This window comes from Vitis vinifera, chromosome 15 (assembly GCF_030704535.1).
Source record: "Vitis vinifera cultivar Pinot Noir 40024 chromosome 15, ASM3070453v1".
Taxonomy (NCBI): Eukaryota; Viridiplantae; Streptophyta; class Magnoliopsida; order Vitales; family Vitaceae; genus Vitis; species Vitis vinifera.
The window spans coordinates 730,657-755,165 of record NC_081819.1 but is presented as its reverse complement, the minus strand read 5'-3'; positions in this window follow the sequence as shown (position 1 = coordinate 755,165).

Sequence of the window (24,509 nt, the reverse complement as noted above, 5' to 3'; positions counted from 1 at the left end):
TAATAGTAATGAGATGAAGCTCAAGTCTATGACTTATCACCTATTACATTCAAACTCCCCATGAATTGGTGTTTGTACTATAACAAGGTAGTGCTATCACCTATTAAGATTCCTCTCCAATCCTTGAGTTACAGATTTAGTCTTCTAGATCACATGTCCTTTGGATCACTCAAAGAGACACATTGTTTCAATCTCATGAGATATCATAGTGTCTTTTCTAAGAATACTTATCGTCACTAGCCTTCATTAAAAGTGACCCAATCCATAAGGATATGTGACCACTTTAAGGTCTCACCCATAGGTTAAAGCCTCTTGTTAACCTTGGCATAAGCTCAATATCCTTTCAAGATTGAGAGTCCATGCAGAATGGTAAGTTGGTGAATCATGAAAATTGATAGTCTTAGGTCATGATTCATTGTAGATCCTGTCCAATATGCATCACATACATGAGTGCACTCAATATGGGAAACCCATCCTGATGTCCAAGACAAGCCATCCCTCTAATTAAGAGGTAGTGCACTACATCCTCTACTAGATTGCCCAAATCCATGAATTGACTGTAAACAAATTATCTACTTATAAGAAATCCATGACTTATATCTTCTATGCAACTCCTAATGCACCTAACTCATGTATAATGTAAGAAATATGGGTTGAATGCTCAAATTAATGTCAATGCATACAAGGGGATAACCTAGGGATATCAAAATCTAACTTTGTTACATTATGTCTTACTTTTAGGAGCTCAACCCAATAATACCATAAGGTTATCAAGTAGTCATGAATTTACCAAGCTACTTCATTGTGTTATCTCTCAACCTTGAGAGAATACTGAACTTATGTCTAAGTTAGCAATGACTTTGACCTACGAATGAGATCTTATAGTGGTCTTATATTCTTTATAAATTGGATCACTATTGATGCAAACCAGTAGTAATATGCATTCTCAATAGATATACCATGATATCTCATGAGATTGAAACATGGTGTCTCATTAGGTGATCTTAAGAAGGTGTGCTCATGTAAACTAGGGACATAGTATTTCCTTAAGTGAAACTTGACATAAGATCTTAGAGAGCTAAGATATGTTAATTGATCTCACAATAGGAGGATCTATAACTCAAGGATGGTAGAGGTAGTCTTGAAAGATTAATAGTTTTCACATTGACTATACTCTGGACACCAGTTCATGGAGAGACTAAATGCAATGGATAGTAAGTCGTAAACCCAAGCACTTAGTATCTCATTGTTATTTTCATAGGGTATTGGAGTGTAGTTGATTCTATAGTAGGGTGTTGAATCAACTTCAGAATTGGATTATGAAGGAGCCAATAATGTCCTATAGGTTTGAGTTGTCCCTATTCAAACTCATATACCTTGTTAGCATGGTCTATAAGAGTTGGATCAACTCTTGGTTCACTTATGTGCATAAGGGTGTTTTGGTAATTATGCAAGGTTAATGAATAACATCTTTGGATTTGTTAATCAATTAATTAGGACCTATTTCGGGCTAAATTAAGTAACCCAAGCCCATATGGGCTTAACTCACTTAAGCCTAGTTTAAAGCCTTATGAAAAAACCCCTTAGGGGTTAGGGTTCAAGTTAGTCATCTTCCACCATCCAAAGAGAAGAGAATGCTCTAACCTCTACTGTCTTAAACCTTCCTACTGTTTGAGTGCTAAGAAACAAGGAAGAGTCATCCAACAGAAGATCTTAGGTGTTTGAGACGTCCAAAGACTTCAAGCTTCATCTTCACCAAAAATAATTGATTTGGAAATGTCTAAATTAGAGGTAATGTTTTCAAAACCATAAAATTTAGATTTTTATGCTTAGAACTATATCTTTTGCTTCCATAACTAGGATTTATAGGCCTAAGAAGAAAATCATGCACCTAATCTAATCATGAGAAAAAGAACTGAGTAATCTAAAATTCCTTACAATAGATTTCATCACCCTCATAGCGGTATGAAGCATAGCAAATCAGCAACAACTCTATTTACATAAGAAACTGAAAGACAAGACTAGAGGCCTATTTGACCATTTCATGCACTTTAAATAGATGATACTATTATAACAAGATAGCAAACAATTTTTGTTCAAAATATTTCTTTCTAGCCTATAAGGATCATCTTCTTGGTTCCATTAGCTTCCTTAGAGTTGGTCATCAACTTTGAAACCTTAGGAATGACATTAGCCTCTTTAAGATGAGGAGGCCCTCAAATGAGACGTTGAGAAGCTACATTTGATGATTTATCTTAAAAATAGCCTAGTTGGAAGGTTACAATGAAGTTGTATCAATAGTAGCCTTTAATAATGGGTTAACATCTATTTCTAGGTTGTTTTGTTCCCTCACTAATAGAATACCCAAAATGAAAGATTCCTTGTTCACTAAAGTTTGGAACTATTTTGTATTAATGGAGGACTTTTGGGTTTCATCCTCCAAGTTAATCACAATCGTGAATCCCCTTACCCTTGAAGATCAAAGGGGAAATAAGGCAAAACCCAAAGGAGACAAGCAATTAGACAAAACCTATTAAGAAAAGAAGAGATTGAAGAAGTAACAATCATAAGAAAAGATAGTGGCAAGACAAGTCCCATAAGACCCGAGAGACTAAGTACTTCTTACTCATTGTGTCTTATGATAGGATGCTACATGACTGTAGAGAATAGAAGGGTATAAGAAACCCACAACCTTTCTCAGAGATGGTTATATTAATCAAGGTTTTAAGAAATATTATGAATATTGTGAATAAAGGAGACATTTGATAAATGATTGATGAAACCTTAAGAAATTGGTTGAGCCACTCTTGAAGTAAGAGTAAATACACGAATATGTAAAGAAGGTAGGCAAGAGCACGAGGACACCACCCCTTGATCCAACTCCTGACCAACCTATGGTGTCACCATATTGAACCTAGGAGCATCCTGATAAAGTGTTCAGATGCTAAAATGGTAAACAACGATGGTAATGGAAGTCCTTACCACCCTGAGAGAAGTAGTGAATACTTATTAGCATACCATATGCTTCTCAAAAGAGGGCTTGAGAAGCATGTGGTTGCTCATTAGGATCTCTTAGTCATTACCCTTAGGATGTTAGGCTATGACATAAATTACATGTTAATCACTTATGAAGCTTAATCGAAATGTTCTATTGATCCGCCTATGGCAAATACAATTAGGTAAGAGTGAGTTGTTTCTAGGTGAGACTTACTCATAGGGTTGGATAAAGTTCCATTAGATAGATCATTTTGCTTGTCTAAGCTAGGCTTATCAAAATCATGACTCAATTCTCTATCATGGATATATTTGCATTGTACAACACCATCATGGGGTAACCTTAGATACATAAGGGTTAATCCTTCAAGTCACCATCACACTTTGAAATTCCCAACCTCTCAAGGAATGTGGGAAATCTACAAAGACTAGATAGAGGCTTCGGTATATTGTAACATAGCTCTAAAATTGGTTAGACAACAAATAGGGTAAAACTCATCAAGTGTCTAAGGCGTATAAATCAAATAACAATTAATTGATATCTCAAGGGAAAGCCTTAGGGAACCCATAAAGTTACTAGTTGTAGATCTCCTACAGCCTATATCCTTTTGGAGGATAAACCCAAATAGACTAGGGATGATAGGATCTCTTTTGACCCTAAAGAACATATTAATCCTTAGTTGATGATTTGATCACATCCAAGTATTGTGCAAGTAATCTAGCATTTTCTCAAGTGTAAGGATGCAATTGTAGCTTGAAAAAGAACCCATTGAATTAGATCCAAACCCAAGTAAGAGATCTGGGTATGCAAATGTAGTAGAGAGATTCAAAGAATGAAGGATGAATTTTTATGGAAAACACTTTCTTAGATCTTGCTTTAAGCAAGAAGATTGTTGAAAAGTTGTTTTGTGAAAATAAGAATTAGTTAACACTTCTTAACTAAATGTAACAAATTGTTGAGGAAAGGAAAGATCCTTTGGGTTTTCCCTTCTCACCATGGAATGACCTCAACTTTTACTATCTTAACTAAGATACCTAAAGGTTCCTTTAGTTGGAATATTTTCAATAAAAGCACTTAAATTTATGTCAAAGGTATTATCTAATAAATTGGATTTCCAAACATAATGTTCAATTCTTCCTAAAATATTGATGATTTTGCAAATTGTAAGGTTAAGGGTTAAATAAGGTTATTCCAAGTCAAAATGGTGTCCCTATTAAGTGCTTGGCATACCCTAGAAGGACCTTTGATTCCACTTTTCAAAAGTACAAAATTTAAGGATATTTAATAACTTCCAATATCTCATCTATTTACCAAATTGCAGCCTTAAGGGCTCAATTATTGTTGTTCCAAGTCAAAATAGTTTCCCTATTAAGTGCTTGGAATACCCTAAGGTTATGTTTGGTTCTTGGAAAGTAGTAAAGAAGAAAAAAAATGTTAAGGAAAATGGTTTTCTCATGTTTGGTTTCACCGTGGAAAATACAAAAGAAAATAAAATATAATTAAAATTTATAAAATAATTTATATATTTTAAAATTATTTAATCTTTATATAATAGTAGGAAATAAGTAAAATGAGTTTGAAAAAATATATAAAAATAATTCATTGAGTTTAAACGTTTTTTTTTTTTTTTTTTTTCACTTTTTCTTTCTTTCCATTTTTCCTCTATTTTCTTTTCCTCGCATTTTCCCTCAAATTTTTCGTGAACCATAGTCTAAATGAAACCCCTAATCTCCAATTGGTAAATATATAAAAATGGAGCCTTCAATTAAATAAAAGGGAATCTAATAACAAGTTACTTTGAACTATGAATATTTCATGGGTGAAGAGTCATTCTAGTGGAAAGGGATACCCTAGGGATCCCTTTCCTCAACCTAAATGACTACTCATAATTTTTTAAAGAAAAATTAAATGAAAAGACTAAATTGGAAACAAGATCCAACGGTGGGTTGGAATTGATCAAACCATTGGGCCCAACCCATTTTTATAAGTTTTAATACCAAAAGGAACACTTATGTGCTGCAACCATGAGCTCTTTAAAATAAAGGGTGGCAGGTAGGATGTGGCGCCCTTGTGGACCCCTTGGTAGGACCTTCTTGAGCTGGAAGCATTATTCGTCTTTCTTCAATTGGCTTCCTAGACAAATGACCTACCAAAATTCTGAAATTTGGTTAGATTTAACCTCAGGAAGTGAACATCCAACAAAATTGGGTTCAACTCATTTGAATATTTCTATCCCTTCAATCATTTCAAAATATTTTATTGGTCGAACATTGACAACACTCCTCCGGAGCTCCTTGCAATCTTAGTTTTCTAGTTCAATTCACCCTTCACCGTGCATCGAGGGTGTCCTGAGAGGATCTCAAGGTCATCATTTGTCATGAAACATTGTTGTAACATCACAAACCTAAAAGGAAATATGAGAAAATCTGGCATATAGGAGATAACATATGATAGGTTTGTTTAAGGTTGCTTTTCATTTTGAAATCAAGCTTAATATGTGAACATGATCCCTATTCTTATGCAAAATATGACATGAATCATGTTTGAACAACGAACATCTTTTTGTGGGCACCCTGAGATTTGGGATCGATCCCTATATTGCATGCCGATTCCTCAATGTATATATGGGCAGATGCTTGGCCCATTCAGTAGAAGCCTTGAAAACTAGCCCTACAAAGGCACCAAATCATAAATGAGGAGGTATGCAGGTTCTTAGATATTGACTTTATACAAGAAGTGATCTATCTTCGGTGGTTAGCAAACATCCTCAAAGCTAAAGCCGAGCACAAACGTCTAACCTTCATGGGCCTGATGCAAACTTTGAAAATAAGACCACTTTCATAACGGGAGTAGGGGCCCGATGCAATAACGTCATGTCCTTCAGGCTTAAGAATGCGTGTAACCTATCTACGATTGGTCACCTAAATTTTCGAACATGATATTGCTAGTATGATGGAAGTACTAATGATATGTTGGTCAAAAGTAAGAAAAGGCTTTGACCATCTACACGACCTAGCTACAACAATTTTTATCCTCCAAAAGTATTAGATGAAGCTCAACACAACAAAGTGTGCCTTCTGGTGTTGGGTCTGGCTGGAAAATTCCCTGGGTACTTGGTCACATATATGGGGATAAAGGCTAGCACAAATAACATAAAAGGTTATAATTTAAACGCCAACCACAAAGACTATCAAGGATGTTCAAAGGCTAGCAACAAAAATCACGGCACTCAACACGTTCTTTCTCTTTCGCGCAATACGAGAGATTCATGGAGATCATCAGTATTGGAGATAAGTTCAACAAGAGGTAACGTTGACTAGGCCATTGATGGCTATTAATTGATAGTGGAATGATGTGCCAACAAACGAGAAGGACAATTTGGCACCAAACATACCCGATTATGGACATTTTTTGGGTATCCGAAGGTAGAGGCCTGATGTTAGCTTAGAAATTAAACTTGTACAACTGAGGGGTTTGCATCTGCTTGCACACACATCTCATTTTTCCCTATGAAATTAATCAATTTTCTGAAGCAACTTGTCTATCTAGTAGAAGTATTCTGTTTGCTATATCTTCATCTGTGCCTGAAGTGCTATCAAGCGCTCTTCATCAATGAACTGAGAGAAGGAGGCTCGTCTCTTTACCATCTTACAAGCAACTTGTGTCGTCAATAGGAAAGTTTACACTTTCTTGTTTGCTCTCACAGACGACACTAGGTTTTAGTACAGCAAGCCAAAGCCTTGTAGTCGAATTAAATAGTGAGCCCAATAGCTTCCATACCATGCTAGATGGTGACTGCCCAAATAAGTGATACCTGCCAAAAAGGAAGGTTGGGGGACTTTGCCTTGTGCAACCTTTCTGAAGAGTTAATTAGCTATTTATAAATAAGGAATTTCTAATTCTAGATGTTGAAAAATAAAGACTACCATTTGGACGCGTAGCTGTAAACAAATAAAATATTTAATGTTAACCACATGGGGCTTAGTGTGTCTGCATGCGGTATTCAAACAAGTACCGTTTAAACAAATTTTACTAGGTATGCCATGCCATGCAAATTTTTGGGTATGTGAAGGAATTCAATGAATCCTAGATTAAATTTTTTGAAACATATTTTTTATACCATTTGAATAACTTATCCAATATTACTAAGAAAATTGTATAATTAAAAAGTATGACAAAATTAAAGAAAATTGACCAGAAATATGAAGAATGTGATCAAGGTGTAAAAAAGTGATCGGGATATGAATAATGTGATTAGGTACCCAAAAAAAATGATAAAAAAGGGAAAAAAAATATTAATATGGATTTGGTTTTCAAAAGGCTACTATTAAAATAAATTCTTAAAATGAAAAGAAAGCGATAAAAAAAATCAATTGTTACAACTAAAATAAGTTTTGGATCAAAATAAACTTTTAAATAAAATAAAAAAAGAATAAGAAAATAAAATAAGATGGTGCTAAAAATGTCAACTTTCTACCACAGGAATTCTTGTGGGAAAAAAAAAATCATGTTGAAAATTTACTTTCAGACATGAAAATCCATAAAATTGTGCAAAACTGCCCCAAAGTAAAAGCCCATTAGGTTTAAACTAAAACAAAAATCGAAATGGAAAAAAAAATGCAAGAGCTCCAAAAGGCCTGAAAGAGTTTCTAAAATGAAAATTTAAGTGAATAAGTCTTTTGCATTTTTAAATATAATTAATATTGTGAAATAAATGAAGTTTGAAGATGGAGCAATGCCATATATATTAATTAGCGGAAGCTTCAATATTGTGCTATAAGGATTAATATAAACCCTCGACACAAAGCTGCGTGAGGTTTTAACATGATTCTGCCTTTAGAGAACTTCTAAATTATAGAGCAAAACTATTCACTCCACCTTTAACCAAATTAAATTCCTTTTATAATCTTCTTGTGTGTTTCATTTTATTTTATTTTTCTAAAAATCTTTTTACCCATCATGTTGATGAATGTTTCAAGGTTTTAATACGTTTCTTAACTAATTGTGCTTATATCCACAAATGAAAGAGAATAAATCCACTATATATAATTACAAGGGAAAAAAAATAATATATAACTTATGAGCTCTCAAAGGATTGCATGTTTCCTTGAACCTAACATTGACAACATGAACCGGGAGTTTTTCTTTTCCAGCAGATGTCTTCCCTTTCTATCACATCTATCAGGATTCATTGCATGCATGACCACTTAAGGTTATTGTCCAAGATGTTTGATTTGGACATAAGAGTTTGAGTAATATGCAAAATCCATTTGATAGTGTTAGATGGTTTATATTAACATTATTTTATTGAAAATTTGTCGAAGTAAGAGATTATTATTGTACTAGACTAGTTAGTTTAAGTTGAAAATTTGATCCAAACATTCATAAATAATTTGACTCTACCAAGCATGTACACTAGCTTTGGAGATACGAGATTGTTGTAAATTCAATTGTAAGACAATTTTGGTAAGTACAGTTGAGATGTTCAAACTATAATGACAAGCATAAGGTACATTGTGGACATAGTTTTTAATGGGTGTGATTTTAAAATGAAAATAAAAAATAAAAAAAAGTGATACTCAATTTGTCACTCCCCAAAACCCACTCCAAGGACATGACGATCATTTCATACCTCAAGCCCAAGGGCTCAAAGTGGAAACGACACAAACACTTGTATTGTAACTAGAAATTTACCAATTACCAAATTCCTGTTCAGAGTAGTAGGACGAAATTCTAAAATCTTCAAGTATCAACTTTAAAAAAACTAATACATCAACCAAAGTGTTATTGTCCAAATAACTCCAAACTCAAAATAATTCAAATGAGAATTAAGTTTTTAACATCTAAACAATGTCCAAAATAAAGAGAGTTTAAACAAATGTCCTAATAAAGCTAAATTTCCCTCCTAACGGTCACTCCTCACCTGAATTGTGTTTACCTGAAAGATTATCAACAAAGGGGGATGAACTCAAAGCCCAATGAGGAACATTAATATAGTTTCATGGATCAAACATTTTCAATCATGTTTGCAAATAGGAGATATAACATATACTTGTTTTCATAAAAACTTTTGAGTTCAAAATGCTAATACATTCAAACTTTTCAACAAAACTTTCTCATATCCATTTCAAAACAATTTCTCATCAGATAATTTTTCATCAAAACCAAATCGAATACATTCAAAATATCTTTACTCTGGTTAGCGTATGACAAATGGTGCCCAATTAGGTGGGAATTCACAATTGAGTAATTAGTTTCAAATTTGTTTCGTTTAAGGTGAACAAAACCAAATGTCAACAATTATAACCCGTTGACTATGGTCATAAGATCAACTATTATAACCCATTGACCAGGGCCATACAATATAAACTATTATAACTTGTTGATTATGGTCGAAAATGTCAACAATTATAACCCGTTGAATAGGGCCATGTAATCCAAAGTTAAACACTTTATTTCATTATTTCAAACTTACAAAACAAAACACCATATCTCAATTTTTCATTTTTCATAAACAAAGAAAATTCTCAAATATACTTTAATTTCCATACAAAACACATATTTGATCCATGCGTAAAGATAAAAATAATATTTTTACACATTTCAAAATACAATATAAAAAAGAAAATTATTTTCTTTTATAGAAATCTGCATTAATTTCCCTTACCTTAAAGAAGTACTCAAAATCTTGAAGTATTTAACTCTAAAGAATTTCCTCCTCACCTAACATAATGTCATACACAATATTGAATATTGATTATTTATCTAAATATATAAATTTGACAATCCAAAAAATGTTTTATTTAGTATTAATGATCCTAATTAATTTATCATGCTAATATTATTACCATCCAATATTATTTTCAACTTCCTAAACAATAATTTATTTCTCTTTTCTAACTTATCTAAATTAAATCTTTTAAGAATATTTATTCACATTAAGCTATTATTACTATTATTTAAATCTCCTATTGAAACTTAACAAATATCCCATGCATTTTTTTTATTTTTTATTTCCAACAACTCTATACCAACTCCATTCATTATTATTTTTCTTTTATTATTATTAATTTCAATACCCAACAACACCTTTACCTATTTCTCTTCCAAGCCATCAACGTCCTTTTCTTCCTCATTGTTTACCAAAATACTATTTACTTCCTTTCTTAGGTCAATGTGCAGGCCATTTCTTAGTTTTTTTTTTTTAGTATGCCAAATCCTTTCTATCTACACACATCTTTCATCATTTTTTTTTCTCCTCTCTAAAGTTAAAACTTTTAACCTCCATACTCAAATTTTATGTAATTTTCACATCTGAAACTGTATAATTTTTTTTTTTTTTATCTAGATCAATTCATTTGAGTAATCATCGATCTCCATTAATAGATCAAACTATGTTCATAAATTTTTAATCTTTTTGACCTAGAAATTAATTAAACGAGCTCTAATCAAAATTGAGATATTCCAAAGAATATCTGAAGTGTTCAAAACTAATTAATGAATATAAAATATTAATTTAAGGATTAAAAATCTTACCTAAAAAATTGATCTTCAAATCCTAAACCTCCAAATCTTCAACTCTATGCTCTCTGATCTTTCTGATCTCGGTGTAAAAGGGTTTTCTGAATAGAGAGGATAGGAAAAATCTAATTTATACCTAAGGGTTTTAAATACAAAAAAAAAAAAAAAAAACCTTTTCACCCTTATTAAATTACTTTAATTAATTATTAATTTCTAAATTACAATTTTACCCTTAAATTGGGTTTGGGGCATTACATCCTTCCCCCCCTTAACAGAAGTTTAGTCCTCTAAACTTGACATACATGAGTCTTAAAATAAAGGAAAATGTTTTTCTCTTATCTCTTCATTTAATTCCTAAATGACCTCTCGAATACTAATATTGCTTCACTAGACCTTTATCAACTTGGCAATAATAGATTGTATAAAAAATATTTTAAAGTTTTTTTTTTACTATTATAAAATAAAAAGTTCAATTTTTTTTTTTTAATCTTCTTCCTTCCTTATTTTAACAACTTTTTGAACATGACTTTTAGTAATAAGTTATATGAAATGCTACAAATTTGTTTATGAAGGATTTTTTTTAATGATTTGAATTAATTGAAAATTTATTAAAATAAGAAAAAGAAAAATAAAGAAAGGGGATGGATTGAGAGTTTTTATTTTAAGTACTCGATTAAAATGAGGATGGATGGAGAGTTTTTATTTTAAATACTCAATTAAAATGTTTTCATATGACCTAATTTTAGAAGTGGATTATATCAATACATAGTAGAGATTGATTTTTATATATATATATAAAAGGGTTGAAAGATATATTTACTTGTTTTAGATGAAAACAAGTAACTAAAAATTATATTGATTATATTTGAGTTTGGTTTTAAAATATTTTTCTAGTTTTTATTTTTATTTTCTATATTGCCTCTTTTTGAAAATACGTTTAAGTTATGACAAATATGAAATTTATGTCATTGTACAAGAGTATTATACTAATTGTACAAGGGAAATGTGCTAAGTGTACAAGGGTGTACAAGGCTCCTAATAGGTTTTGTACGATTTTTAAACAACTTGAATTTGATATTAAGACGATTATTGATAGTTTTTTTTTTCTTTTTTTTACCAAACTATTTCATTAAGACATTCCCTACAAAAATTAACACATAAGAAATAAAATTTTGAGTTATTTGAGTTATTGTACAAGGTATTACACTAACTGTACAAGACAAATTTACTAATTGTACAAGGGTGTACAACACTACTTTTTGTTAAGGATTTCAAGTGATTTTGAAAAATTTTCCTATTTTTTTCCACTCAAAGATTTTTCCCCCACTCAAATTCTCTCACTTAAGAATTGTTTCAAATTTTATTTTTAAATTTTATCATCAAAAATTTGTAATTGCATATTTTGTTTTTATAGTTTTAGCAATGTTATTTCTTTTCACTATATATATATTTTTTGTGAAATTTTATCCAAATGAATCTATATTTAAAATTATAATCATATTTATCAAAAATTTTACTAAGATTATCTTTAATTCTTTTAATATATTTATACTCATTTATTTAAAAAATGAAAAACTAATTTTTTTTTTTTTTTTTGTAAACATGTTCTATTACCTTTCAAGTAAAAAATTAGATAAGTTTCAAAGTCAATAAATAAAAAAATTAAATACCACTTTTAATAATTTTTAGATAAAATTTTATATAATATATTTTATTTGAAACTTAATTTTTAAAGTTTAACTAAAATTTTATATAATATATTTTATTTGACAATTTTCTTGTTGTGGGTCAAAATACTTTGCATTAGTCTATCTAGATAAGAAAAATTATTAATATAATATTAGAACTTCATATCTTAGTTATTTTTTTTCAACAAATTTATCTTTTTAAAAATTTTAAAATAAAAACATTAAAAATTAAAAATCTAAAAAGATATATATATATATATATATATATATATATATATATATATATATATATATAAAGTGAAGTGATAGTTAATTTTAAATTTTTTTAAAATATGGTTAATGTAGAAAATATAAAAAATAATTAAAAATAAGAGAAAAATGTAGATGAAAGGGTAATATAAATTTAAAATTAAACTAAAAGATAAATACAAAAAGATAAAAAATATTTGGATGAAAAATCCCAAAATTTTTATCATTGCTTTTAATAAGAGCAAAAAGATTCAATATCTTTAAAAATGAAAAATAAAAAAATATTATTGTTTTTTATTTGACATAAAATAGAAATATATATTAGAATAAAAAGGAAAAAAAAAGTTAGAAATGAGTAATATTTAATAGGGAATAGAAAAGGAAAAAAAATACAAAAAAAAAATTAAAATTCACACTCACTTGTAGGCATATAAGGGATAAGGGTATTTTAGGAATTAATGAAAGACAATATCCTTCATCTTAATTTTCATACTTTGTTTGGGTCTTGGACTTAAATATGGGTGGTTGGAGGACCAAATGTTAATTTTTGGGCCCAGTTGGGCCCAAAACACAATTCTCCCTTTTTTTATTAGAATTATTTAGTCCATTGATTGCCTTAGATGGTCATTAAGACCTATGAGAATGTATCATACCTTCATTATGGTGCATAAGGTTTAATGATGTGAATCCTTCCCTCAACCATGGCATTTTTGCATCAAAGTTATACTTTGTCTCTAAAACAGATTATTCCCCAAAGAAAAAAGAAAAAAAAAGAAACCCAAAACTCATCTGGATTTGTAATAACAAGGGGGAAAATGCAATAATAGTTACTAAGGATATATATACTTGATTGTCATAAAATTCTTTGGAAAGAAAAATAAAATAAAATTAAGGATATTGATTTTTATATTTGGTTTTATTATGAAAAACATCGAACTAAATAAAATAAATTTAATATAAATTAGAAAATTATATGTTTTTAAATTATTATATTTTTATATAAAAAATTTTAAAATATATGAAATGAGTTTCAAGTAGTAATAATTTATTGATTTTAAATTTATTTTTATTTTCTTTTATTTCTTCGTTTCTTATTGAACATAGCATAGTGAAATTCAACCAAAAAGAGAAAAAAAAAAGTTGGGATTTTGTTTTTGCCAATTTTGGCAATGATATTGAAGGAAAAGAAAACATAAGCTCATCTCTAAAAGGTCCAAATGCTAGAATCCTCATTGCATGACTTTTTTTACAATGATATTTTGCCATGAATAATGTAACCGAATCAAGGTATTTCTCAATTCCCTTGTATTTTATTAGATGAATAATACTTGTTTATATATACAATTGAGAGTCCTGAATTAGGAAGGTATTATCCCTAAGGAAACAACCAAATTATGGTATGTACAGATATATATAGCTAACACTCCCCCTCAAGCTGGAGCATAGATGTTGATCATGCCCAGCTTGTTACAAAAGTACTCAACTCGAGTTCCATTTAGAGCTTTTGTAAAAATATTCCCAAGTTGCTCTCCAGTCTTCACATAGCCAGTAGAGACTAGATTTTCCTCAATCTTTTCACGAATGAAGTGACAATCGACCTCAATGTGTTTGGTTCTTTCATGATAGACTGGGTTCGCAGCAATATGAAGAGCGGCTTGATTGTCACACCAAAGCTTTGCTGGCATTGTGCACTTCATCCCCACTTCACATAAGAGTTGATGTATCCATATGATTTCACAAGTAGCCTGTGCCATAGCCCTGTACTCAGATTCTGCACTCGAACGGGATACAACACTCTGCTTCTTACTTTTCCAAGCCACTAGATTCCCACCAAAGAACACATAATAACCTGTAGTGGATCTTCTATCAAACTTAGAACCTGCCCAATCTGCATCAGAAAAACACTCAATGCGAGTGTGTCCCTGACTACTATATAGTATGCCTAGACCAGGAGCCTTCTTTAGATAGCACAAAATCTGCTCTAAAGCCGCCCAATGCTTTATTGTAGGCGCGGATGTGAACTGACTAACAACACTTACTGCATATGCAATATCTGGTCGCGTCACGGTGAGATAATTCAGCTTCCCAACCACTCTCCGGTACCTTTCAGGGTTGTAGAAGGGATCTCCATCATCTGGCATAAGTTGTACATTAGGAACCATCGGGGTAGTACATGGCTTTGCTTCTATCTTACCGGTCTCTTTAAGCAGATTAAGCACATACTTCCTTTGTGATAAGAACATCCCTTTCTTGCTCCTTGATACTTCTATTCCCAGGAAATACTTCAGTTCACCCAAGTCCTTTGTATGAAACTTGGAATGCATGAATGTCTTAAGATAAGAGATTCCTGCATGATCATTTCCTGTAATAACTATATCATCGACATAGACCACAAGAAGTATGATACCAGCAGCTGATTTCTTGTAGAAAACGGAGTGATCTTTCTCGCTTTTGTTCATGCCAAATGCTTGAATCTCCTTACTGAATTTTCCAAACCAAGCACGGGGACTCTGCTTCAATCCATAGAGAGCTTTTTTCAGACGACAAACCTTCCCATACTCCCCCTGAGCAACAAACCCAGGAGGTTGCTCCAAATAGACCTCTTCCTCTAGATCACCATGAAGAAAAGCATTCTTGATGTCTAACTGATGTATCATCCACTGTTGGGTAGCAGCAATAGAAATAAATAGTCAAACTGAATTGAATTTGGCAACTGGAGAGAAAGTATCAGAATAGTCTACTCCATATGTCTGAGCATATCCTCTAGCTACAAGCCTGGCTTTCAATCGTGCCACAGAGCCATCAGGATTAACTTTTACCGCAAAGACCCACTTGCAGCCAACAACTTTCTTTCCTTGAGGCAAATCGACAAGTTTCCATGTATGATTATCCTCCAATGCACAGATTTCTTCAAGCATTGCATTCTTCCAACCAGGATGATTTAGGGCCTCTGTAACAGTTTTAGGTACTGAAATAGAATCTATAGAGGCTACAAGGACACTTGAGAAAGATGACAGGTGATCATAAGACACAAAGTTAGCAATGGAATAGATAGATTTACAGTGTCGTTTACCTTTCTGAAGGCTAATAGGAAGGTCGAGATCACTGGAAGGATCAGATGACGAAGGAGCTGGTGCAAGACATGTATCGGTTGTCACTAGGCGCCGAGAGTACACCTGAACAATTGGTGGTTTGGCTGGAGCAGGAGGAATATTAACAACAGGACCCGAATGAGCAAGAGATGCATCAGAATCGACCACACTTGATTGCCCAACAATTGGTCTTGAATTAACCACTTGATACACAAGCCATTCTTCATCCTCCTCACTTGCAGAACTTGTGGGTGAAGAGAAAAATGATGTGTCTTCTGAAAACACAACATCCGTTGATACTAGATACTTATTGAGATCAGGCGAGAAACATCTATAGCCCTTTTGCAGTCTTGAGTACCCCAAGAAAACACACTGTAACGCCTTAGGATCAAGTTTAGTAACAAAAGGCCTTGTATCTCTAACTAGCATGTACATCCAAAAATTCTTGGTGCCAGTGGAAAAAGTGATTTATGTGGATGTATTACTTTGTACGGAATATCACCTTTAAGCACTACAGTGGGCATACGGTTGATCAGAAAGCAAGCTGTGGAAACTGCATCAGCCCAAAACTGTTTCGGAACCTTCATCTGGAACATGAGGGCACGAGCTGTCTCAAGTAAGTGCCTGTTCTTTCTTTCAGCAACCCCATTTTGAGAAGGAGTATCAACACAAGATGTTTGATGAAGAATCCCATTGTGACTCATGTAATTCTGAAATGAGTTAGACACATACTCTTTTCCATTATCGCTTCTTAATATTTTCACAGACACATCATATTGGGTTTTAATCTCAGCAGAGAAGGCACAAAAATGAGAAAATACTTCTGAACGATTCTTCATAAAATAAATCCAAGTCATTTGAGAAAAATCATCCACAAAGGTAACAAAATATCGAAACCCAGTTTGAGAAGTAACAGGACACGGACCCCAAACATCAGAATGTACTAGCTCAAACAAAGACTCAGCCCGTTTATTAAGCCTTGGGCCTAAAGAACTACGATGATGCTTCGCAAAATGACACGACTCACAATCTAATGAAGGTAAAGTATCAAACTGAGGACATAATTTCTTCAACACCGGTAGAGAAGGATGTCCTAACTGACAATGAGCTTCAACAGGAGAGGCAGTACTGACACACGCAACTGGTCGAGGTACCCACTCGTCAAGAATATAGAGCCCATCAGATACATGTCCTTTACCAAATGTCTGTTTCGTCATAAGATCCTGAAACACACAATGATCAGGGAAAAATGAGACACTACAATTCAGATTTTTGGTAAGTTTACTGACAGAGATTAGGTTAAAGGCCAAATTGGGTAAGTTTAACACAAAAGATAACGTAATAGAAGATGTTGGTTTCACAGTCCCAGACCCTTTAATCTCATAGGTAGAACCATCAGCAACAGTAACAGGAGGAGCAGAATGTGTTCTGAAGGTAGAGAAGGTTTTATGATTACCTGTCATATGATCTGTGGCACCTGAATCAATTATCCATTTGTTTGAGGAGGAGACAAGACATGTTTTACCTGACTCTGCCAGAGCATTAACAGGAGTAGATGCTTTCAGTGCGTCTTGATACTGTGAATATTTAGAAAACTCTTCTGCTGTCATTGTGACGATCTTGTTTGAGGAGTCTGAAAATGTAGCAGTATCAGATGTAGCAACATTGGCAGTTTGAATTCTCCGATTTCGATTTTGTAATTTCCTGCAGTTCTTCTTGGTATGGTCAGCCTCATGGCAGTAAAAACACACAATTGTACTTGAATCATTGCCACGATTTTCAAATGCCCTGTTTCCGCCCCTGTTATTCACCCTTCTTGCATTTTCTGCATTTTCTCCTTTTGCAACAAGAACATTGGTGTGCTGAGAAGATGAGACATTCTCAGTTCGTAGAACTCTACTGAAAACTTCCTGAAGGGAACCAATGTCAGAACCAGAAAGAATCTGAGATTTTGCAGTCTCAAACTCAGATGGGAGACCGGATAAGAAACTCATAACAACCATCTGTTCCCGTTGAGCCTGTTGTACTCTAACATCCGGACTGAAAGGCATAAGTGCATTCAATTCCTCATATACCTTCTTGAAGTCCATAAAATATGCAGTGAGGGATTTAGCTCCCTTCTCAGGACAATGAAAGGCATTCCATACATCATACATCCGAGATACATTTCCTTTTCCAGAGTACAGAAAATCAAGATAATCCATTAGCTCTTTAACAAATTCACAATGACTCAGCATACCAAAGATATCACTATTAATAGAGTTTTTCATCTGCAGAAATAACCGTGCATCATCTTGCATCCAAAGTTTTCTAGTGTGATCATTAGGAGGTTCCTCAGTCAAGTGGTCATCTTTAGCAACACTTCTCAAATAAATTTTGATAGTCTTGCTCCATTCAATATAATTAGACCCATTTAATTTGTGTTCAGTTATTTTTGACACAGTAGGCACTATATTAGCAACAGAATTCTTACTCTCTTCCATGACAATAAAATTTAATCTTCAAAGTAATCAGCCAGACCAGAAATTGCAATTTACCACTGCAAGAAGAAAGAGACAAGTAGCTCTCTTACAAGGTGTCAAAAGCGTCAAAGGGTCAAAAGCTTGCGTCAAACCCTTGACTCCCTCTCTTTCTCACCCTGAAAGTCGTGAGTCGCGGCGACCAAGGTGGGCGAAGAAACTCAGATCGGTCCGGTTTCTAAGTGGAGCAGTTCAACTGGATCGACTCCGGCGCTGGAGCTCGGCAGCACGAGCCGGAGACAGAGGTGTGTCGGGCCCGAGAAGAGTGGAAGCCGGGGCTTTCAATGATCTCGGACGACGGCGACGGTTTGTTTTCTGGCGTGGATTTGAGCGCGAACACGGTGCTGCCTATGAGGAAAGGCGCCGTGCTGAGTTTTCGGTGGGGGGCTTAGGGTTCCGGCCGAGGTGAAAACCGCGTTGACGGAGAACGGGGCGAAGAGAAGGCATGAGAGGGTGGCGGGATCTGAGAAGAAGGCGTCTTAGGAAGGTGAATCGAGGGGCAGGGTTCGCCGGATTAGCGACAACGATTCCGCAGTCGTCGATGAATCTTTGCGATCCCTCGACAGTTGATCGAACATCGGATGGGAAACGTCGGAAAGTCAGCGGCCTCAAGCACTCCCACGCTCCGGAAACAAGAATGCGCTCCTCCCTGGGTCGGCGGTGACGCAATCCAGACCAAAAAAAATAAAAAAACGTAACAGGTTACTGTTCCAGATTGTTAGGAACAAAACCCAAAACCCAGAAAATTCCCTTGAACCAAACCTGGCTCTGATACCATGTAACCGAATCAAGGTATTTCTCAATTCCCTTGTATTTTATTAGATGAATAATACTTGTTTATATATACAATTGAGAGTCCTGAATTAGGAAGGTATTATCCCTAAGGAAACAACCAAATTATGGTATGTACAGATATATACAGCTAACAAATAAAATGCAATAATGGTTTGCATTTTGAATTTTACCTTTGCATAATCCATTTCTTGTCAATTCACTATTTTACTTTGTAGGATAAACTATCATTGATTCAACATGAACTCTATGGTGAATGCTATAAGTACGAAATAGTGGATTGATGTACGGATTGGTAGTGGTTAATTATTATTAGTCTCAAGAACTATGTGGTGTACGCTATTGAGCACAAAATCATGGATTCGATGAACGGATTCGTAGTGTGACTTGCATGCCCACTTTAAAATTTTCCAAATATAGAGGAGGAAAAGAATCCTCTTGTTATAAGAATGTTTGTCTTGTATTCGAGTGAAAACAACAAAAGGTGCAATCCCATATTAGAAAGGGAAGAACATTTCTTGTGGGTTTATATCAATGTTTCAAATATTGGATTGGACTGGATTGTCAAACCGGTCCAGTTTCCTCAATTGAACCGCCTAGCCAATTGAGTAATTCATAAAAAATCAATTAAGTAAGAAAATAAAAAGACGTAATTGATAGGGGAGGAAAGTATGAGTCCAACCCCTTTAACTCTTTCTGTGAAGATCATAGGTTCATTCATGGGACTATTCCTCCTTATTCACTTGAATGTAATGGAGTAGCAAAGAAGAAATAAGACCCTTAAAGACATGATGAATGCAATGTTTGTAAGTTCAAGAGTACCCTTGAACATGTGAGAAGAAGCTATCCTCTTTGTTTATCATATCCAAAATAGCATACCTATAAGAAAACTAGTAAAATAGCCTATGAGTTTTGGAAGGTAATTTCACCTAAAATAGCATACATAAAAGTGTTCAGTTTGGAACTAGGTCAAGCTACTTAAATTATTTTCTTAGACCTTTTTAACCAACACCTCCATTGATGTAATTAATGAGAAATCAAATGATCAATGAAAAAAACTTTGCAATAGTTTCAATTATGATGCCTTCAAATTAAACTAAATACAACTCTTATCTTAATATGAAATTTTACACACCCCTCTTTGCTTTGGAAACTATTTTAGGTCATTGTTACGCTTTGTAATGGCATCATGACAACTTTTTCTTAAAATTTGGAAGTTGTTACAAATTACCAAACTTCTCTAGAACCTAAGGTCTTCTTACTTTTCAAATGCATATCTAGAATAATCATCCAAAGAGAACTTGCCCAGAAATGCCCATATTTCATTTACCAACACTTTCAAAATTTTATTCAATTTCAAGCAACATTATGTTGTCAATAAATCTAACAGAAGAAAGATTCCATTCACTAAAATCTAACAGAAGAATGACAAAGGAGAACTAAAATCTTTTCCAAAAGAAAAAAAGAAAAAAAAAGGCAATTGGAGCAAGATAGGTATACAAGGCAAAGAAGAATGCAAAAAGAGAAGCGGAGAAATGCAAACTAAAATTGGTGGCTAAGGGTTGCAAACAACAGCAAGGCATTCACTATGCAAATGAAACAGATAATTGATGGCATCATCAAAAATTCAGTTTTTAATGATAGAAGCAAGCATATCAACACAAGATATCCTTTTTATTAGATAGTACATTATCAAGAAGGAAGTGTAGTTAAATTTTGTAAAATCTCAAGATTTAGATTGTGGATATTTTTACCAAGCTTCTCAAGTTTGAAGATTTTAGAAGATTTTAGAAGATTTAGGATGCCACTTGGAGTCACAAATCAATTAGATTTAGCTTCTAAAAAATCAAGGGAGAATATTTTATTTTTGAATAGTTATTTTAGTTTCTATTTTTGACTTTTTAAGTCTTACAAGGTTTTTATATATTATTATTAGGGATTTCTATTTTGTTTAGTGTAACTATAAATAGGAGATTGTGTGTATTTCTCCATCAACCCCATTACTCCAACCAATTTAATATGAACACTTCTGCATACCCAACACGTAGCAAAATGGGCAAGCAAAACTTGTCACTTGAGTTAATAGCAAACAAGGGAGTGTTTGGTATGCACATTTAAGGACAATTGCATGACACAAAGGTCATTTGTAGACAGCTAACTCAAAGGTCTGCCAAGACAACATTAGATGAGAGACTCTTTTGGATGCAAGATACAACAGTAGGAACTGGTGGTTTAGCAGTTGGGTAGTCATGGAGGTTATATAACTACCCTAAGTTTCTCAACCATCTACTTGAATTCAAGTGGGATATTTGAATTCAAATGGGCTGATGCATGAGGGGAGATCAGCAATGTGTATAAGCCTCTGCATAGACAAAGAGAGGATGTTCTCTGCAGTAGGCTTAGAGTTGAGACACTGAACAAAATTTTGTATGTTGATGAGAGCAATACAAGTTGGGAGTTTCCTTCCCGTGAGAGAAATAAGATTGAGGGCTGGCTAAGTAGACACTTAACACCACATATTCATAGCATATATACACACACACGTGGTTGTGACAGTTACTAACCTCTGCAACATGAAAGATTGGGAACATGCATGATCTTTGGTCAATCCAGGCCTCCTCCCTTCTCGTTTCTGCATCGCTCCATCAACAGTGGGCATCCTTGAATTACCACATGTTGAAGGGTAGGGGAGATACCTTCCTCGGGCAAGGACTTGAGTTTGGGGCAGTCCTCAATATAAAGATCATTGAGGAAGGAGAGACTTTTCAGCACATCCTTGGGGCCAAGGGACTCAAGGCTGGCCCCGCGACTGATGGTCAAACATTCAACCGTTTTGGGGAGTCCTTCATGCGGCAATGTCAAGAGGCTGGGGCAGCATTGAATAGACAATAGTTTGAGGAAGGTCAAACCTTGGAATGGTGCTTCTTCTTCACACAAAGACATTAGATCTTTGCAATGCCGAATATGCAAAGGATTGAGACGAGGAAGGTAAGGCCACTTTGGGAAGGAGGTGCCGTTTGAGATGTTGGAAATCACTAAGGAGCATAGAGAACTGTTGTGGGGTATTGCCCCCACTAGTTTTCCACCCTGACATGCTTGGTCAAACTGCCAAATGCTGAAGATGTCGGAAGCACTCCGGATTAATTGGGAGGTCTCTCACTAATTCACATCGATGAATTTCCAACTTCTGAGGGGCAAAGACTTGTGGCAGTGCGTGCAGCTTTGGGCAAACTGCAAAATTCTCTCAGTTGGTCAGTTACCCCGCCTTCAACGGCTCTACCTGAAAGGAATGCAGGAGTTGCAGGAGTTAGAGGAATTGCAAGATAAACGTCCCCAGGGTAACAATGTTATCCTGGAGAAACTGAAGATTCATAACTGCTCAAAGCTAACAAAGTTACCCTCTTTCCCTAAGCTAAGAAAATTGAAGATCAAAGTTGTTGAGACGTCATTTGTTTGTTTGGCCCTGGTCAGCCGCATGGGCCGGATACCAGAGTGGCCTCCCCAGGATTCGAACCCAAGTCCAAGACTTAAGGACGATAAGGTTGCCCTCCTGGTACCATCTGGGCTAGTAGCTCAGATGGTACCAGGAGGGCAACCTTATCGTCCTTAAGTCTTGGACTTGGGTTCGAATCCTGGGGAGGCCACTCTGGTATCCGGCCCATGCGGCTGACCAGGGCCAAACAAACAAATGACGTCTCAACATAAACGTCGGCCTTTTTGCTCTGGTGGTGCCGGATCAACAGCGCCCAGCGCAGAGTCTTATGGGGCCATTTGTTTATTTGGCCCTTGGGTGACGTCCCCAGGATTCGAACCCAAGTCCAAGACTTAAGGACGATAAGGTTGCCCTCCTGGTACCATCTGTGCTACCAACATTCAACAACAATTGCAAACGACTCGTCCAAAACAATGCCCAAGCAAGCCAGAAAGCAAGTGTAAAGAACCAGCAAACGCAACCAAAGGAACGGCAGTAGCAAAGAGATACGTACCAAATACAGCACCGAAGAAGAAGAACGGGTACCGCCTCGATACAAAATCACCAGCAGCAAACCAACAAAGTCGCGATACAAAAGCACTGGTACAAAAGAGCTTTCGGAGTTTTTTTCTCTCAGAAAAGCAAAGGGCGTAGAAAAAGCAGTAAGAAGAAAGACTCTCAAGAGAATGCAGTAGGAAAAAATACAAAAAGAGGTACAGTACCCTATTTATAGCAGGACAGCCCCTCGGAAAGCCAAACCAACAGCCATATTATCATTGAAACGACATATTGTCTGGGGATACGCAGGGTCGGCGGCTCGTCATAAAAGCCTTTTTGGCTTCCGCACCCCCACCCGCCACGTAGCCCAGTCAGACGAAGGGACTTCTTCAGTTTTCAAAAGCCAGTTATTTTTAACCTGCCCATTTTTTGGGCAAAATAGGCAAGTTAAAAAGGGGGGCAATGTAGGGACCCCTCCCCTTGGGAAACACGTGGCACGCAGCTCATAGTGACACGTGGCACGTGTTATCATCCGGACCATCATTACCCGGATTCCCCTAAGGATATGCATGGTGTAGACATCCTATCCGGACCGCCTCAAGGAAAGGCAAACGACGTTTCATCTTCTCCTATCCAAGGAAGAGCAAACGACGCTGGCAGAGCGTACACATCCGGATAGTCTCCACAACACATCCGGATAGTAAGCATGAGCCATCCGGATATAAATCTTCTGGATGGTCAATTAAAGTAAAGCAAGTCTTACACGCAATCACAACAAGCAGCCATGGCCCACATCCCATCACCTGCAGAATGAGAAGACAAGAGGAAGTGACAGCAAGTCACTTCCCACGATCATTCTGCATAATCGCTTCCCACGATCTCTGACGGCCGCATCACCTACCATAGTCTCTGACAGCCATTCATAGGATGATAGTGCTCCTACTAATACCTATTGTCATCATCACAACAGAAAAGATCTCCTCACCATTAATGAGAGGAACAGTACCCCTGAAGCTGGATATATATACCTTCGCACGAAGAAGAATGGGGGATCTTCTGGTAACCTCTTGATACCTAAAAAAGGCCAACTGATTTATATATCTCTTTCTCACCATGGCTAACAAAACCATCGGAGGGTGCGTCCGGACACCCTGTCCGGATGCCTTTTGCAGGTGCAACCACTGAATCAAGAACCCCTTGTGTGTTGAGAATCACGTGTCCATCCATATAGCAGCAACGTGGACCATCGGATACGCGAGGCGACAACAAAAGTTACCTTGCCGACCAAGTTAATTTATCTATATAAGGTATGCTAGATGATGAATCGGATGGAAATATTTACTGATCAACTTTTTGTTCTTTTTTCTTTTTAATTTTTAATATTTTATATATATGTAAAGAAAACCTATTGTAATCAAGTTACCTTGCCTATTACACTATTTTTATTTAATTTCTTTTACTATAAGTATTGTCTTTAAAAATGTTCTTTTAAGAATTATCTCTTATATGCTTCTTTTGACAGTAAATAATTGTTTTATTTTTTAAAAATGTTTTCTAATTTTATCAAACATTTAATTTTTCTTTCAAACAATTTTCTATGTTAAAATCACCTTCTAAAAATACTATCAAACCGAACATAAATAATAATAATTCATATATAAATATATAATAATGACTCATAAG